Source organism: Ambystoma mexicanum, chromosome 11 (assembly GCF_040938575.1).
Source record: "Ambystoma mexicanum isolate Mex_15411 chromosome 11, UKY_AmexF1_1, whole genome shotgun sequence".
In the NCBI taxonomy this organism is placed as follows: domain Eukaryota; kingdom Metazoa; phylum Chordata; class Amphibia; order Caudata; family Ambystomatidae; genus Ambystoma; species Ambystoma mexicanum.
This window is the reverse complement of record NC_090934.1, coordinates 365,354,868-365,371,513: the sequence shown is the minus strand read 5'-3', so window position 1 is coordinate 365,371,513 and position 16,646 is coordinate 365,354,868.

Below are 16,646 nucleotides of genomic sequence, written 5' to 3'. Positions count from 1 at the left end.
AGATGGTTATTCATGACCTGTGAGTGTGATATGCAATTGCCTTACACCTCGAAAGAGTCCTGCGTATCATTGGCGTATTTTGTGTACTGCACGTCGAGGCTATCCAATAGGTCAAACAGCAGTTTGCTGTAAATGTGGAATGGATCCCTGCGGTACTGAGCAGATTAAACAGCCAGGAGATGCTTGATAATTATCGACTGCCACTCTCGAAGAACAAGGGTTATGGAACAATGTTATTCAATCATTAGCACTCTTAGAGCATTGTGCGATTTCCAACAACCTGTTGATAAGAATTGTGTGGTCCACAAGATCGAATGCAGTTGATAAGTTGAGCAGCATAAGCAGCGCTGAATGCCACTTCTCTATGATGTGAGTTTAATTGGATTTAAAATCCAAGGGGGTGGTTTCAGTGGTGTGCATAGCCCTATTGACGAGTGCCAAGTAGTGTATTCTTTTCCACTAACTCCTGAAACTGAGAATAAGCAATACGGTCCAGAACTTTCAGGAGAAATGGCATGTTTGTAATAGGGCGATAGTTGCCGGCTATTGCAGGATCCAGGCCATTTTTACTTAGGAAGGGACTGATACAAGCCTCCTTCAGGCATGATGGCACATAGCAATCTCTTAAGGACGCATTAATGGTCTTAGTGATCAATGGAATAAGAAGGTCAAGCAACTCCTTAATAATGGTGAGGAAGGATAGCTCTGGGGCAATGCGTTTGTCTTGGAAGCAAGGCAACACAGGTTTGAATCCTGATACCTTGCTTAGGAACCATTTCTGGTATAACCTGTGTTGTGCGTTATAAATGAACAATTCTCTACCTTAAGAGTCTGCCTTTGCCTTCTCTTTCTTTTAGTATATTAAACAATTCTCTAGAACTCGACTTGGCCGTACTAATTGTGATATTATAGTCGTTATATTTGGACAGGTTGCAACAGATTCCTTATAAAATGATAGCATAAGGGGGCAGGGATTTTCTCTCCGCACACATTACAATGACCGTTTGTGCTTTCTGGCACAAATGACTTAATCAGTAAACCAGGCATTCTCTGTGATCTCTGGTTTAATTAATTGTAGGCATTCTGGAGCCTTATGGTCTATGGTGTGAGCCATGGCCTGCAGCAGGTGGGACACTAATTGGTTATGGTCGGTGATAGATGTGAGTTTAGAAAGCTTCGGAGCCACTGAAGCTGCAAAAGCATCGGGAGTAACTCGCTTTAAGTTCTGAATCTTTTTTAGTCAACCTAGACAGTTTATCAAGCCGCTGTGGTTTTAAAGGGAGCAACAGCAACACAGAAACTAGGACATGGTCATACCAGCGGCAGGGATGAACTGAAACTGTGGTAATAGCAGAGTTATGGGACAAAAACCAAACTAATATTACTATGAGTGGTAGTGACTACTTGCCTACAGCCCACTGATTCTAATGCTGAGATTAAGGAGGATGTTTGGACCTCAGCCCAAAGATGAAAGTCCCCCAAGATGATTAAATGAGACTTGGGCTTAGTTATTTCACTTAGAATAGATAACAGTTGTTGTTCAAATTGCGGGTTTTTATGTGGCGGTCTGTACTGAATAATAAAAAACCATCAATGTATTAAAGTCAACCTTTCATTTGACTAGTGCGCTTACACAGTCATCCCGATCGATAGTGCTGACATAGAGACAGTTTAGGTTTTCTTTATATATGAAAGTCATGCCTCCTCCTCTGGACACAGTCCGGTCGGCTCTGATCATGCTGTATCCTCCGGAGTGGCCAGGGAGGTGGCATGGGCCGCTGCATCATGCAGCAATGTTTCTGTGGTGGCCAGCAGGTCTAAATTAGTTTCCAACAAATAGTCAGCTATGTCATGGGCATGCTGCACTAAGGAGCGCGCAGTCAATAGCGGCGCCTTGATGCAGTGGGAAGCAGTGCCTTGCAATGGATGATCAGAGTCGAGACAGGCTGCTTGAGGATCCGTGGCGGGGTTACGAATGGCCTTATCCAAGGCATCTGAGCAAATGCTATCGGCGATAATCATGTTGGGGAGTGGAACTATGGATTATCCATCGGAAGAGACTGTAGTGTCCCTGCGTGGACCTCCTCACGCTCTCATGCGTCCCTCGGCCCCAAGGAAGCAGGCTGACACAGGAGCTGGGGTGCAACACGTCCTACACTTTATTTCTCCAAACATAACTGCCGCGCTGGGCGGTAACCCCTCCCTTTCCTGTTGCGTGGGGCGCAGCCCACTCAAACAATTAACAAACAAAGAGAGAGGACTGTTCCTCTCTTTAACTCTATGGTGGCGATACCACACCCTCCCATCACTAAACAGTCAGTTGCGTTCTCAGCCCATTTCTTCAATGAGACGAGTAGGCTTTTTCCTGGTTCTCGGTGGACGGCGATCCATGCTTGTAGAGGGTGCCATCCATTCTTCTGGTGTCACGTCATCCCCAGACTCTTCCTTGTCTCCCTCATAGGGGGCGTCCCAGTGGGAGAACGAGTCACATGTGCTTGGTCCTTTTGCATGATGAAAACCAGGCAACCTTCTAAAGTGCGAAGAGTTTCACGTTACGGACCGGTGATCTCCTTCGGCCGTGATGAGCGATCCTTTTTTCTTAGTGATGATGAGTGGCTCCTCATTGAACGGAGTCACATTCTTGCGCTGTTGCTGCTGTCGGACTACGACCATGTCCCCTTGTGCCAGGTCGTTCTCTTTGGCTCTGCGCTTGCGGTCGGCCGCTTCCTTCATGTGTTCCTTCATGAGGGAGTCTCTTGTTCTCATTTCCGCGTCCTCTTCGTATTGTCCATCATGATCGGGTGCCTGCGGTAGTCTCGTTCTAATCATTCGTCCGAACATTACCTCTGATGGTGACTTCCCCGTGGTGCTGTGTGGGATGTTCCTATAATCACGCATCAGTCGATACAGCATTTTTTCAACAGGCTCACCTGTGAGGCGTGCGATCTGAGTTGTGCGCTTGATGTTGCTCATGAATCTTTCCACCGTGCCATTTGCTTGAGGCCATAACGGTGTTACCTTGCGATGACGGAAACCCATGTATTCTGCGAATCTTTGAAAATCTTGTCCCGTGAATGGTGGTCCGTTGTCGGACTTTACAAATTTTGGTATGCCATATGTTGTGAACATTCGATCCAGTGCCGGGATGGTGTGATGTGCGGCGGTGGATGGGATGATCTGTAGGTCGGGATATCTAGAGTATTCGTCTACGGCTACCAGGATGTATTCACCTCCTTCCATGGGCCCAAAATGGTCAATGGCGATCTCTTCCCAAACTCCTTCTGGTAGTGTGGTCATTCTTAGTGGTTCCGGGACTGTGTGAGGCTTTACGATGGCGCAGGTGGGACAGTTAATTAATAGTTCCTCCACCGAGACGTCTAGTTGGGGAAACCATAGCTTTTGCCTCAGCATCCTTTTTGTGGACACAATTCCCCGGTGTCCTTCATGCGCTAGCTCTAGCACCTTCTGGCGTAAGCTTCGTGGTATTAATAACTTTGTCCCCTTTAGTAGTAGTCCTTCCTCTGATTTTGCAAGTTCTTCTTTCACGGCCAAAAAGCACGTAATGTCTTGTTTGGTTTCCTCATTCATTGTCTCTCGGATCTGTTTTGCATGTTTCCACCTTCCTGTTTCAAGGCACCTCAGGATGATTTGTATTCCCTGGTCTGCGTTGGACTCTCTCGTTATTTGTTCTGTGTCGAGTCCTTGCGGGGTGCTGCTGTGGACGACGTATCTGATGTATTGATCAGCAATAGATTGTTCGGGTTCGCTCTTTATTTTGGGGTGTCGAGAAAGAAAATCCGCGGGGTTTTGTTCTTTTCCTGGTCGGTGTATGATGGTGAATCGATAATCCTGCAGCCTGAGTGCCCATCGGGCTATCCTTGGTGGCATTTTGGCTTGTGGGTTGCCGTAGATGAAAGTGAGTGCCTGATGATCCGTCACCACTGTGAAAGGTTTAACGTATAGGAACAGGTGAAAATGCTCGCAGGCCCAGACAACTGCCAGACCTTCCTTTTCTGCCTGAGAATAGGCTTGTTCGGTTTTTGATAGGCTTCGACTGGCGTAAAATACTATGTGTTTCCCGCCTCCGTCTTTGTCATCAAGTTGCGTGAGAATGGCACCCAGCCCAACGGGACTGGCGTCTACAACTAGTTCTGTTGTCTTCTTGGGGTCAAAATACGCCAAGTATCGGTCATCTGAGATACGGTCCTTGATGGTCTGGAATGCTTCTTGGCATTTGGTTGACCACACAAACTCAGTGTTTAATTTGGTTAGAGCTCTCAGGGGTTCACTGATGGAAGCAAAGTCACATATGTATCTTGTGCAGTAGCTTGCGAGCCCCAGGAATGATCTGAGGTCTGATGTTGTTGTAGGCGGTTCAGCTTCACGGAGCGCACTGACTTTCTCGGGGTCTGGTGTCATGCCCTTTTCTGAAAATATGTGTCCGAAGAATCTGAGTGTCTTCTTGCGGAACTCACACTTTTCTTTGTTGAGTGTTAGTTGGGCTTCCTCTAAGGCCATGCAGACTCTCATCAATGTGTCGTCATGTTGTTCTTGAGTTTGGCCAAACACCAGAATGTCATCGCTGTAGTTTAAGCAGTTGGGCACATGCTTGATGACATTGTGGATCTCTTCTTGAAAAATTTCGGCCGCTGAGGATACTCCGAAACTGAGTCGCTTGTAACGGAATAAACCTAGATGGGTGGCAAATGTTGTTATGTATCGCGGGTTTTTGCTGAGCTCCAGCTGGTGGTAGCCTTTGTTTAGGTCTAACTTCGAGAACGTTGTCGCCCCATTTAAGAGATGTACCATGTCCGTTATCCGGGGGGCTTGGTGTCGTTCTCTTAGAATGGCTTCATTCGGTCTCCTCATGTCTACGCATATCCTAATGTCTGGAGAGTCTCTCTTGGGTACTGGTACTATGGGAGAGACCCACGGTGTAGGGCCTTCCGCGGGCTCAATGATGTCGGCTTCTAGTAACTTAGTTAGTTCGTTTTCAACTTGCCGTTGAATGTTGATGGGGATGCCCCTGTAGTGCTGGGCTACTGGAGTGACGTGGGGGTCGATGTGAAGTTCAATTTGTTTTCCTTTTAGTTTTCCTAGGCCTTTGAATAGTGCCGGGAATATTTGATCGATGCTTGCTGTTGGGTCTAGATACTTATGCACCATGAGGCGGTATAGTATGTGAATGAGCCCCATCTCTATGGCTGACCGATAGCTCAAGATGCATCCACTCTCGGTGGCGGCTTCTAGCACGTGCATGGGGATGCTTTTCTTATGCTCTTTGTACTGGCATGATGCCATGAAGAACCCTTTGCAGGCTAGGGGTGTCTTGGAGCCATAGGGATAGATGAGGGCTCTTGCTGGCTGTAGGCGAGGGGCGTTCGGTATGCTTTGGTATACCTCTTCACTTATCATGTTCACGGTTGCTCCCGTATCTATTAGGAATTCTGCCGTTGTTTGGTTTATTCGTATTCTTAGCATCGGGCTGTGTTCTTTGGCCTTGTTATTTCCAAGAGCATATAGATATCCCTTCTTCCGTGGTGCTTCTTGTTGCGTTTCCGGCCTGCGGGATCTCTCTTCTGAGGATGCGCTTGACACACTCTCTGATTGTGATTGTTCTATGAGGCATCTCACATATCTTCTGGGTCGTCTCCTCGCTTTTGGCTGAGTGGCTTTGCTCTCCCTCCATTCTCTCCTCTCTTGCCTTCTTTCCGGTTGGTCGTCGTGAGGACGGCGCCGCCCTTGTTCCTGGAAGTGGTGCGCTGCCCTATTGTAGCGGGAGGTTTGGTGTTGTTCTGGTTCCATCAAAGGCTTCCCGTTTCTGTTGGCGCCTCTCATTCTGCTGCGAAAAATCAGGCATACAGACTTGTAGTGGTCTTCGCCACCACATGCGGAGCACGTCTGTCCCATGGCCGGGCAGGTTCCTTCGTGTGGATACTCGTGGCCACACCTGTAGCAGAAAGGGTCTTGGTTGGTTCTTGTCATAGCCTCCAGCTTATGGATGCTTTCTTGCTTGCCGTGCGTGATCTTTATGTCGTCCAGGCCTTCCACTTGCGCTGCAAGGGCAGCGTCAGATCTCGCTAGGCGCAGGATCTCTTCTAGGCTCCTCGGCTGCTGTAGTAGTCTCTTCCGGAATTCCGCACTTTCGCACCCCACTAGGATCTGTGACCTGAGGGCCTCCTCATTCGAGTAGTTGTTGAAGTCACAATGCTTCATTTTTGATCTCAGTCTCATGACATATGCGTCTATGGACTCTCCTTTGATTTGCTTGGTAGTGTGGAATATGTGCCTTTCGTAGTCTACGTTTGTGTGGGGTGTGAAGTACTCTGTGAGCGATGTCTTTAGCTTGATGTATGAATCTATGGTGTCTTCCGGCATTTCCTCAAGGATATCTCGTACATTGGAGCCAACCGCATGATTTAGAAGATTTAGTTTTTGTTCATCCGCTAGTGGACCAGCTGCCTTCAGGCATACTTCAAAGTCTCTCAGCCATCTTCTCCACCTTGACCCCAGGGTGCTTGTCTCTGTGAGGTCAAAATTTGCTGGCAATTGGGCCAGAAGGCTGTCCATCATTTTCCTGTGTGGGGACGCTGGGACGGAGGATCCCTCCTCATGTGCTGGTGTTGCTGGGACTGTGAGTGATGCCCTGCGGGCTGGGGTCGCTGTGTCCGTAGGTGATTCCTCACCGGAACCACTCATGGGCTTGATCTGGGTTGACTAGTGTCTGCAAGCGCGGTGATGTCTGACTGCAACTATGTGGCGCTGTGTCCGAGGGGATTCGCTCTCCTCGTGTCAAATCAGGTATGGGTGGCTACGTGGGGCCCTATGAGGCCTTGCAGATGTGCTTCTGGACTCACTGCCTGCACTGGGGTTCTTGCTTACCCTTATACGCAGTGCAGCGTGGGCACGATGTGTCTGGTGATCCTCTGCCGTTGGCGGGAGGCCAGAGCTCCTCAACCGCCCGGATGCGCGGTGCGGGGAGCCGCTGCTCCACCCGCGGCGCTGGGTGCACGCCTGCCGGCGTTGGTGCCGTCGGCGGGAGAAAAGCTTCTCTTTCCCCCGCCCGGGATGTTGGCACACGGGGAGCTGCAACTCCTGCTCCACCTGTGGGATGCACGCTTGGGGCCTCTTCCGGCTGTGGGAAGACTCACGCTCCGACCCTCTGTCTTCGGCGGTCGGAGGGCGGAGGCACCGCGGGCGCCGGTCGCTGCGACCTGAGGTGGCGGGCACAGCGGGGCGCGTGTCCGCCTCGTCGCCAGATGTAGTGTCCCTGCGTGGACCTCCTCACGCTCTCATGCGTCCCTCGGCCCCAAGGAAGCAGGCTGACACAGGAGCTGGGGTGCAACACGTCCTACACTTTATTTCTCCAAACATAACTGCCGCGCTGGGCGGTAACCCCTCCCTTTCCTGTTGCGTGGGTCGCAGCCCACTCAAACAATTAACAAACAAAGAGAGAGGACTGTTCCTCTCTTTAACTCTATGGTGGCGATACCACAGAGACATTGGCAGAAGAAGGCCCATGTTGCAGAAATGCAACGTGTTCGTTTTAGAAAATTTCGCAGCACACGCATTCAATTTCCAGATTACTGTCGGGATTAAAATGAGGACTAGTTACACGCAATTTCATAACCTCTTCAGGTACTGTGAGCTGCTGAGGGAGGGAAGCGTGTCTAACAATTGGTGTTTTGGTGTCGATATCCTGGGTGCTACTATTCACATGGGGAGCAGCATTATGGGGGGCTACTGCACACAAATGTGTGGTACTGCAGGCTAAACGGGACTCGCCTAAAGATAAATAACTAGATAGAAACTCAAATCTGCTAGGGCCTCTCGTATGAGACGAATGCAGTTCAAGTGGCTGAACAAGATTATTATGCATTTTCGCTATCAATGACATTGGATTAGCATACCCAACTTGTGTATTAGCCAACATGCTGTAGTGAAGCGGCTAGCCTGCAACACAAGAGACAGTCGACATACCTGCCTAACCTCCTGGTTTAGCCCGGAGACACTGGGTTTTTACACTCTTCTCTGGGTCTCGGGGAAGAGCGTGGAGTCTCTTGGTTTTCCAGCGTCCCCTCATGTCTCCTCACACCATCTCTCCCAAAATCTCCCCCTGTAGCTCTGCCGCCAGTGCATGTGCTATGCCCTCGCAGTGCTGGTTCCATCCTCCTGGTGAAGAATGGAGGCATATTCTATGGGTAGGTAAGATCATACAGCTCTCTCACTACCTTGTTTAATTGGGCATTCTATTTGTGAAGGGAGCCTGGACCGGTATCGTTGCAGTGCCAGCTACTGGGCAAGTGTAATTTGCAGCACGCGCACGTCAGTCATCTGAAAGGCATTCTTCAAAGCATAATATATATCACATGTAGTTCGCAAGCTTTAGGGAGAATTTTCATTTAAATTCTTAATTCCTCCCACCTCAGATCCCCCGCTCTTTGCTGGACTTTAGGACTTTTTAATTTTAATGGTGGAGTGAGTGAGACCTTTTTCTCACTCTCTCATGTGTTTTAACCTGATTTGGATTACGTGTTTCAAGTGTTTTTGGAGTCTGACAAACTCCATACACATCTACTTTTTGTATGGTGACACACAGCACCTTCAATGCAGTGTCACAGAGAAATCCTTTTAGAGTCATCATAAGGTTGAAAGACCTTTTCTTGTGTGAACTACAGTTCCCAAGAATAGTAAAGTGAACTTGACTTTACTTACCTTTTCTCCTTGTAGGTCCAGCACACATCTTCTTATGTGGAGTGCGGGGGGGGGGGATTACCTAGTAGCCCCTTATCCTCCACTCTCACGTAACATTTTGTTGTTACCCTCACTACTTTCAATGGTTGTTGGCAGTGGTTTAAGTTTTCCAACCGTTGTGCTTTTCTACTGCAGGCTGAACCCTCAGCTGCAGTACAGCATCCATAGGTGACCATTTTGTCAAAATTGCCCTGGTCTTCTTTTTTCACCAGTTTCTGTTTGTGAGGTCTTTCTTGGGTTTTACTCTGTGAACCCTTTGTTTGTCTTGCCTTTGGTGGGATTTAGGCCAGAACTCTGCCCCTGTCTCCAGTGTGTCTGGAAGGCCAGGATGTGAGGGGCGGTCCCAAAACTCCCCTGTCCTTTGTCTCTAGGAATGCCTGAAAGCAACCAGTCCTGATTGGCTGGCTGTCCTTTTAGGGCAGCCACCCTGCTGTGTGATTGACTGTCTAGGCTGTGCATGCATGGGAGAAACCTGCTTAAAAGGTGAGGGTTTTGGGACTAGAGGCAGGGGAGACCACTGGGAGAAACACCCAATGAAGAAACTGTGTACGGATATTGCTGCATCCTCCTGGACCTTTGAATTGCCCAGTGAATCCCTGCTGCTGTGCTAAACCTCCTTTTTTAATTCATCAGAGAAGCTCCGGAAGGGACGACTTATCCCCTTGGGTTAGTGGGACCAACTAACCCCGAGACAAACTCCACTGGACCATCTTCAGCGACTGGCTGTAGTTCTTCATTGCTGCAAGAACCGATTACCAGAGGTCAAGTAATCTGCAGTCGAGTGAAACGTATGAAATCTGGCTAGAAACTCCAGGAGTATCCTAAGGACCCTCCAGAAGCAGGACGACCAGAGCTCGAGTCCCCTCACTAGAGTGCAGGACCCAATGGGTGAAGGAAGCCCAACCCGTATCCAAGATCCACAACGGTGTTGTTTGCTAAGCGCTGAAACCGTGAAGTGCAGTTGAACCAAAAAGAGCCTGTAGCTTCTGACGACCTCCCAGGTATCGCCACAGGAGCCCTCCAGACGTCCTCCCCCTTGTCCCCATGACTGAGGCTCGGGAACACGGGGTCTGCACCACTTTAGCAGGACAGAATCCAGCTGGACCACTCTTCTTCAAACCAGACAGTACTGTTTAGACTTGCGGTACTTACCTCATTGTCTTTTAGCTGTGCTTTTCTCAGTTGGGAATTGCAGTGGCTTACTTTTGGAGTTGATTCCAACTGTGTTTCCACAGGCTTAACAGCTTGTGACCCTAAAAGTGATTGTCTAACAAACTCTCTAACTTTGTGCAACACCTTTAATCTAAGAAGTGCCTCAGCGCCATAGACTGTTTTAAATTGACCTTGGGTGTCCTGGGTCTGTGCAGACTCTTCTCGCCCGTTGACTTTGATATTGTTTGTCCCTCATAAGTGGTAACATTTAATAGACTGTTACTGCTGGGAAAGGCTTGTCTAGATGTCATTGGAAGATTTAGTTGTCCTCACATAAACTGAGAACTGTTAAACTTTTTCCTTCCTTAAACTCTCCTTTCTGCAACCTCAGTATCTGCAAAGTATAACTAGTGTGATATATACATGCCATTACTATCCTTGTGAATGAAGTCACCTCAGGGTGTAGGAATTGTGTAAGAAGAATATCCAAAGATTATTCACTAACTTGTTCTGATTCTGAAAAGCATTTTTAAGGTATATGTACATTGTTACATGAATTGCCTTTTTAAAGAATGCTTATTAAAAATGTATGTTAATTAAATAAATAATTATTTATAACTTAAACCTTGAGTGTAAGTGTTACTTGGTTACTTGTATTTACGCATTCCATTTGTACAGCTCTACAGCTCACATTTACCCCTCTTCAGATAGGCCTGGCTGCTCCGTCACACTACCAACTTGTGTAGTACAGACATCTACTAAAAGGTGGGTTACCTAATACCAAGCAGATATGTGTTGTGCTGTCTCACACAGTGTGACTGCACCAATTCTTACCTAAGACTGGTGGCAGGCAGTGGGATTGGTGTAGGGTGGTTACATTGGGCCTCATTAGGACCCTGGCGGAGAGGGTGTTACGCCAGCGTAGTGCATGGCGTACCTCTCCGCCATACTACGAGTTCCCGTAGCGCCATGGCGGCCTTTTCCGCCTGGTTTTACCAGGCGGAGAAAACCATGGCGCTACGGGACCTCGTTGTTAATTACGCCACCGTATTTTACGGTGGCGTAATTAACTCCTTCCCCACTCCCATTATACCCTATGGGGCAAAAATGGGAATGGGGAAGGGCAGAATGGGGATTGGGGATTTACCGCTCCGCCGAGGTCGGAATGGGGCGGTAAATCCGCCAACCCCCATGGCGCTATCGGCGGCTTTCCGCCATGCTTCGCGGTGCATTTAGCACCGCGAAGTCCGCCTGGGTCCTAATGAGGCCCATTGACTATTTGTTGTACTTGTGCCCAACTAAACCATCCACAAGCCTAAGCTCCACCAGAAAGTTAAGCAATGGTAACATGCCGAATATGCATCACTTACTTTAATGAGTCAGTCCCGACTTGCCTGTGACAGTAGATCAACTGAAAGATATGTGTAAAACAAGGGGACTGACTCTGAAAGGAAAGAAATGAGAATTGATTGTAAGGTTGTTAAATCACCAAAGCGTAGATAGTAGGCCTGTAAACCCTACTAACCCAAATAATATGGAAGATAATGATGAGGATGCTAGTTTGGAGTCAAACTCCAATCTGCAAGAGGAGTCAGAGGAGGGAGAGGAGTCTCCAGAAGGGATCCACCCTCATGGATGGCCTATCCCTGTACCTCAGTCACTTCCCATTGTGACCTCACAAGGTCCAAATCGAAAACCAGATTATATTTCACTTGAGAGACTAAGATTAGAATTGGAGTTCAAGAAACTGGATGCACATGCTGAAACCAATCATCAAGAGGTGAAACTAAGAGAAAGACAAATGCAGAATGAACTGGAAATGAGAAAGATGTTTTCCTTGATTCTGTTTCCCTTTCAGGGTCTTCTAGGTCTAGTAGTCCCAAGAGGCCTTGCCTGCCTAAAGAAGCAATGAGTATGTATGAACCTAACCTTGATGTGTTGGATTGTCTGGGTATGTTTGACTACACCTATGGTCTTCAAGGAATACGTGGGAATTATTTGATTCCATGGATCATGTCTAGGCTCCCCCTGAATGGCTGTGATGCTGTTATGGAATTGGGTGCCAGTGATAGAAAGGTTTATGAGTCAGTTAAACTGGCATTAATAGCCAGATTTGGGAAAACTCCTTCCCAGTACCTTAAGAGGTTTAAGACCCTCAAAAAGACTGATGCACCCCTTTGGCTACCTTGGTATGTGAATGTTTGGAAAACGTAGATGGTTGGGTTAACGGGTACAGAGTACACATCTTTGAAGGAATGAGAAATCACTTTTTGCTTGAATCTATTTTTGATACCTGCTCTCCTGAGCTGAGACAGCACTTGGCTGACTCTAAGGAAATTGATCCTAAAAGCTAGCACAAGCTGCTGACCTATAGGTAGCCAACAGGGCCACTCATAAAGAATCTGGGGCAACTCACAAGAAGGAAGAGGGGAAGCAGTACAAGAAAGAGGGTAAAGAGAATTCCAACCACCCAGAAGAGGTCCACAAACAACATAAGGGTAAATCCCATCGGACACTTGGTACATCTAGTGAACCCTCTGGTGCTCCACCAGAGGGAAGTCAGCAGAATCCCCCATTCCAGAGAACATTTGGGAAATGTTTTGGGTTTGTGGACCATATGAAAGGTGATCCCAGAAGCAAGGGTAAACCTGCTGGGGTCAACACTGCCCCCTTAGCCTTCATCCCTGAGGGAGAGGTTCAAATGGCTAGTGCACACTTTCACTTACTGGCTGAATAACCCCTTGGAGCTCAAGCCAGTGTTTCTTTAGTGTCCCTGGGTCTGTGTGAAAACCAGAATATGGATGTGTATAACTCCATTCCAGATTACACCAACGGGTATTATATGGACAGTGATCATGTGAATGGCCAGGAGTCTCTTTCCATGAGAGACACTGGGGCCAGCAGAACAGTTGTGAATGAATGTTATTTCAAGCCTGAGGATGTGGCTTAGGCACCCAAAGGTCCCACTAGATTTGCGGGAGGACCTGTCCAAATGGTTCCAATTCTATCAGCTCTAAGTCAGTGTAAGAATATGACTGTAAGGATCCCTGTCAGTGTGCAGAATGAGGTGCCTGGGAGAGTCCTTTGGGGAATGACTTAAACACTCTATGTGTAGTGTCCAGTACCCCCTGGCCTCCCAGTAGGAAACAACAGGAACAAACAAAGTCAGCTAGAGAGGCAACCTTAAGAGATGACTTTGAGCCTGTGGGACACTCTATAGAGAAGCTCACTGTAAGTCATTGGGCCTCATTACGAATCAGGCGTTAAGGGGTTAACGGCGCCGTAAACAGCGCCGACCCTTAACGCCTGATTCCGAGGTCCCTTTGCGCCATGGTGAGTTTAACGCCTGCTTTTTCCAGGCATTAAAATCCATGGCGCTAAGGGACCATGGTGCTAATTACGCCACCGTAATTTACGGTGGCGTAATTAGCGCCTTCCCCACTCCCATTATGCCCTATGGGGCAAAAATGGGAATGGGGAAGGGTAAAATGGGAAATGGGGATTTACCGCCCCACTCACCTTGGAATGGGGTGGTAAATCCGCCATCCACCATGGTGTAAATGTAGTTTACACCATGGTGGTAAGGGTACGACCCAGGCGGTAACTTACCGCCTGGGTCGTAATGAGGCCCATTGTGTTAGTATGTTAACCTCTAACCAAGGCAAATCCAAGACTAGAGTAATAGGGAAATGGCAGCCCAAACCATGCTCCATCATTGCCACTCCAATTGTACAGTCTTTGACCCCCCCCTGCTTCTGAGGAATGGATGGATAGAAAAACTGGACCCCTATCTAGGCCTGTGAGAATTGGTAATTCTCAAAACTGATGGAAAACCAGGAAACCTAAGTTTAAGGCTAAACACCTTAAGACTGTTGGATCCTCTGCTGAAGACTCCAGTATAAATCAAAGTGTTAGGAGGGACATTTCTAAGCCAGGTAAAGTAAGATCTAAGAGGAAGTTGAAGCATGTACCTTGTTTGTCCACCAACCCTCCAAATAAGATACCAGAGACCGACCAAACCTGCTCTTGTGAGAGAGGTGGTGAGGCCCCAGGGAAGTCCCTCTATGCCTAAGGGATTTATTTCTAAGAACCCCTTGCAAAAGCCTATTATAGGTTCAGAGATTGTCACAACTTATGAGAGACTGTTCAATCAGATCCCCTATACCTTAAACAAGAAAGATGTACCCCCTCAGTTATTGTAGGTCATACAGCTTGCAAATTCAAACACCTGTTAAAAAGTACCATAGCAAGGGTTACAAAATATTGCTGGTGGACTCAGCAAACCATTTAACCGATCTGCATCAGGAGATCCATCCTGGTGAGGACTAGATCCTCCTGTCCGGTAGTCTAGGGGTTGGGGGTGTTAGGGAGAACATTTTAGTGCGTTATTCCTCCCATGTTAGAAACACCCAGCTCTTTTGCTGGATTTTAGGACTTTCCAATTTCAACCCTGGATCGAGTGAGACCTTTTTCTCACTCTCTTATATGTTTTGACCTGATTTGGATTATGTGTTTCCACTGATTTTAGAGTATGACAAACTCCATAGGCATCTACTGTGTGTATGGTGATATACAGCACCTTCAGTGCAGTGTCACAGAGAAATCCTTTTAGAATGTTCATAAGGTTTAAATATCTTTTCTTGTGTGAACTACAGTTTACCCAAGAATAGTAAAGTGAAATTGGCTTTACTTAACTTTCCTCTTTGTCGGTCCAGCACACACCATCTTATGTGGAGTGCTGGTGGGTTACCTAGTAGCCCCTTATCCTCCACTCTCATGTACCATTTTTATGTTACCCTCACTACTTTCAATGGCTGTTGGCAGTGGTTTAAGTTTTCCAACAATTGTGCTTTTCTACTGCAGGCTGAACACTCAGCTGCAGTACAGCAAACATGGGTGACCATTTCGTCAAAATGGCCCGGTCTTCTTTCTTTACCATTTTCTGTTTGTGAGGTCTTTCTTGGGTTTTACTCTGTGCATCAAAACAGATTTGAGCCCTTTGTTTGTCTTTCCTTTGGCTCCAGTGTGTCTGGAAGGACAGGATGTGAGGGACGGTCCTGAAACTCCCCTGTTCTTTGTCTCTAGGAATGCCTGAATGCAACCAGTCCTGATTGGCTGGCTGTCCTTTTAGGACAGCCACCCTGCTGTGTGATTGACAGCTTAGGCTGTGCAAAAATGGGAGAAACCTTAAAAGGTGAGGGTTTTGGGACTAGAGGCAGAGTTGACCACTGGGAGAAACACCCTACGAAGAAACTGAACGAAACTTGCTGCATCCGCCTGGAACTTTGAATTGCCCGGTGAAGCTCTGATGCTGTGCTGAAACTCCTTTTTCAATTTGACAGTGAAGCTCCATAAGGGATGATTTCTCTCCTTGGGTTAGTGGGACCAACTAACCGAGAGACGAACTCCACTGGACCATTTTCCCAGACTGGATTTACTTCTCCATTGCTGCAAGAACTGAGTGCCAGGGGTCGAGTAATTTGTAGTCAAGTGAAATGTCTGAAATCCGGCTAGAAGCTCTGGTAGTCCCCTAAGGGTAGTCCCCTAAGGACCCTCCAGAAGCAGGACAACCAGAGCTCGATTTCCTGCAATGTACAGCTGAACCAAAAAGAGCCCGTAGCTGCCAATGACCTCCCAAGTACTGCCAACGGAGCCCTCCCGACGTCCTCCCTCTTGTCCCCATGACTGAGGCTCAGGAACACATGATCTGCACAGCTGTAGCAGGACAGAATCCAGCTGCACCACTCTTCTTCAAATCAGAGGTACTGTTTAGACTTGGGGTTCTTACCTCATTGGGCCTCATTCCGAGTACGGCGCTAACCAATGGCGCTATTAACGCCTTGGTTGACGCCGTACCCGGACCGGCAGCGCCTTGGTGGTTGGCGGAATTACCGCCCCATTCCAAGGTTGGCGGGGCGGTAATTCCCCAATCCCCATTTACCCTTCCCCATTCCCATTCTTGCCCCATAGGGCATAATGGGAGTGGGGAAGGCGTCAATTACGCCACCGTAAATTACGGTGGCGTAATTAACATCAAGGTCCCTTAGCGCCATGGTATTTAATGCCTGCTAAAAGCAGGTGTTAAAAGCACCATGGCGCTAAGGGAACTCGGAGTATGGCGGTAAGGGATTACCGCCACCGCTCTCGTTAGCGGTGGCCGCTATCCCTTACCGCCATACTCGGAATGAGGCCCATTGTCTTTTAGCTGTGCTTTTCTCAGTTACGAATTGCAATGGCTTACTTTTAGGGTTGATTCCAACTTGGTTTCCACAGGTAACAGCTTATGACCCTACGAGTGATTTTCTAACAAACTCTCTAACTTTGTGCAAGTTTTTGATTCTATGAAGTGCCTCATCTCTATAGACTGTTTCAAATTGACTTTGGCTGTCCTAGCTCCATGCAGACTCTTTTAGACAATTGACTTTGATATTGTTTGTCACTCATAGGTGTTAACCGTTTTTAGACTGTTACTGCTGGGAAAGGCTTGGCTGTTACTTGGTTACTTGTATTTACAAATTTCATTTGTACAGCTCTACAGCTCACATTTAGCCCTCTTGAGATAGACCTGGCTGCTCAGTCACATTACCATTTTGTGTAGTACAGACTTATACCAAAAGGTGGGTTACCTAATACCAAGCAGATAAGTGTTGTGTAGTCTCACACAGTGTGACTGCACCAATTCTTACCCAACAGCAAGCGACCCTAGTTGGAAGGGTTCTTACAATTACTGCTTTTGCGCA